Below are 3,192 nucleotides of genomic sequence, written 5' to 3'. Positions count from 1 at the left end.
TAGGTTGGAGCGTCACTGGTGTCTGGACCGAGGACATCGCCGTGGAGAAACGACTGAATTGGCCTATGGTCGGGACAGTACGTCGGTATGGGTGAGTAAAGAGCTCGGTTCTTGGACACAGTGTGAAAATAGGTTAGAATAGTGGTGGGTAAATGTTTAGATACGGGGAAGCTCCGTAGTTTGTTTGTCCTGTTTTGCAGGCTGTAGCTATTCACGTAAGTTAGTAGTTTGGTTGGATAATCTGGAAGACTGATCTTTAGATTGAGTTGAGGGCTTTAGTTTGTGTTTGTGATTGATTTGATAGAGTGTTGAAAGGTGGATTAAGTGCTAAATTATGAGCGCGTTGCATGATTTTTTGAGCGCTCCATCAGAGAGTTTGTTATTAACCTTAACAAAAGAGCAATTGTTTAATGTAGCAGATCATTACATGATTGGATTAACGTTGTCAAAATCTGCTAAAAAAGAGCAAATAGTTGATTTTATTCGTGAACATTTAAAAGACCAACAAGTGTTGCCTAGAAATACACCAATAGACACAAGTGGTACAGGGCTATCGGTTCCAGTTACACCTGTGGCAGCAAGCATGTCGTCGTCTCCTGATAGTGGATTGACGTTTGAGCAACATAAAGAGCTGTTACAAATGCAACTGGAACATAAGGCAAAAGAGAGTGAAAAGGATCGTTTATTGGAGTTGCAGAAACTTAAACTTCAAGAGCAGGATAAGGAAATTGAGCGTTTTAGACTCAAACTGGTAGCCGATGGTAAATTTTTCTCCAGTGGCAGTGGTGAAAAATCCGGTTTGGCTGGTATGATCAAATTTCTTCCCAAATTCAATGAACGTGATCCTGACGTATTTTTCTCACTATTTGAAAATGTTGCCTCTGATCGAAAGTGGGATGATGAGGATAAAATCTTGCTTTTGCAAACTGTATTAGTTGGGAAAGCGCAGGAAGCATTTGTTGCGTTGCCCACTACAGAGAGAAAGAACTATCAGTGTGTTAAAGATGCATTTTTAAAATGTTACGAATTGATTCCAGAAGCGTATAGACAACTTTTCCGTAACTGGAGAAAGAATGATAGACAAACTCATGCTGAGATAGCTAGAGAGCTCAGTAGTTTTTTCCATCGTTGGCGTACGGCTGAGGGTATTAGCAATTTTGATGATTTGTGCGACTTGGTGATTTTAGAGCAATTTAAAAACATTTTGCCAGAACGAATTGCCACTTACATAAGTGAACATCAGGTGAGGACGGCCACTCAGGCTGCTGTCCTGGCGGATAATTTCGTGTTAATGCACAAAAATCATATGAGGGAGCATCCGCCAAGACATGAGTATAGTCGTAGAGAACATCGCCCTGGTCGTCCTAACTCGGGTCCTTTTAATACGGGTCCTTTTTGGAGGCCCGATTCAACTCGTAACAGAGTCAGGGACATGGATGCTGACAATAAATGTCACTATTGTTTAGAAATGGGCCATTGGAAAAAAGAATGTCCAATGTTGAGTGCTCGTAATAAGAATAAAGCAGGCAGTAGCAAACCTGTAGGCTGCGCTTCTAGTGTTTTTGCTACGAAATTACAACACTGTGTTGGATCACAGGAATCTCTGTTAACCGCGCCCGATCGTCAACAGACGAATGTACAAGTTAGGAAGATAGACGGTGATAAAACAGCAGTGTCTGATGTTGTGGATTATACTCCGTTTATCACAGAAGGTTTCGTTTCACTGGTTGACGATGCTCAAAAAGTCCCAGTTAGAATATTACGGGATACAGGAGCATCAGAGTCTTTTATTAGTGAGTCTGTTCTACCATTTTCTTCAGTTTCAAACACTGGAAATGTAGTTTTAATTCGTGGAATTGATCTTCAACCATTTTCAGTGCCATTGCATAAGATTCAGTTGTCTTCAGCGTTCTGCAATGGAGAGGTAACAATTGCCGTGCGTCCATCTTTACCAATAGATGGTGTTGAACTCATTTTGGGAAATAATTTGGGTGGGGGCCGTGTTTGGGCTGAAGGGTCACTACCACCTCCTGTGGTTAGAAAAGACGTTGTACCATCAGCTGAGTCTGACAAAAATCTGCAAGATTTTCCAGAGGTGTTCACTGCCTGTGCGGTGACTCGCGCAATGAGTCGCGCACAGTCGGAGAAGCCATCTGGTGCGTCTAAAACAAAACTACAATTGTATATTCCAGAGTTGCCAGCCTCACTTTCTCGTACTGAAATGATTGACGCACAAAAAGACGATCTTGGCCTTCGGAAATATTTTGATTTGGCTTCAGATTTAAGCATGGATAATAACTATTGTGTCCAAAATGGCTTGTTGCTTCGCAGGTGGTCACCTTTGGCAAACCCTGAGGTAGCAGATCCAGTGTGGCAGGTGGTTGTTCCTGAGAAATATCGTAATCTAGTGTTAAAAACTGCACACGGGGAAGTCGCTGGACATTACGGTGTAAAGAAAACATACAGTCAGTTGTTACAGCACTTTTACTGGCCGCGGATAAAACGTGATGTGGCTAAGTTTATTAAGGAATGTCACATCTGTCAAATTGCGGGTAAACCAAATGTGTCTATTAAACCTGCGCCACTACATCCAATTCCGTCAGTAGGTACTCCATTTGAACATCTCATAATTGATTGTGTAGGTCCCTTGCCTGCATCGAAATCTGGCTGCTTGTATTTGTTTACAATAATGTGTCAGGCTACGCGTTACCCGGCTGCATATGCCCTAAGAAGTATAACAACAAAGTCAATTATAAAGTCACTATCACATTTTATATCTATCTTTGGAATACCGAAGGTAATTCAAAGTGACAGGGGTTCAAATTTTACTTCTAGGACATTTGCCGAGGCTCTAAAGCAGCTGCGCATAAAGCACAATCTAAGTAGTGCATATCATGCACAGAGCCAAGGGGCTCTGGAGCGGTACTCTGGAGCGGCACTGTGAATCTTGCGAAATGCGAGTTTGCCCAAGCCACTGTGGTTTACTTGGGCAAGGTGGTCGGTCAAGGTCGGGTACGATTGGTAAGAGCCAAAGTTTTGGCTATAGATAAGTTTCCTCCTCCGACAACAAAAAAAGAGTTGATGCGTTTCTTGGGGATGATTGGTTATTATAGAAATTTCTGTTGCAATTTTTCAACTGTTGTCTCCCCACTTACAAATCTGCTTAAAAGTTCTGTTAAGTTTGACTGGTCC

The sequence above is a fragment of the Paramisgurnus dabryanus genome, chromosome 1, assembly GCF_030506205.2.
Source record: "Paramisgurnus dabryanus chromosome 1, PD_genome_1.1, whole genome shotgun sequence".
Taxonomy (NCBI): domain Eukaryota; kingdom Metazoa; phylum Chordata; class Actinopteri; order Cypriniformes; family Cobitidae; genus Paramisgurnus; species Paramisgurnus dabryanus.
The sequence above is the reverse complement of the archived record's forward strand: the minus strand, read 5'-3'. Positions refer to the sequence as shown.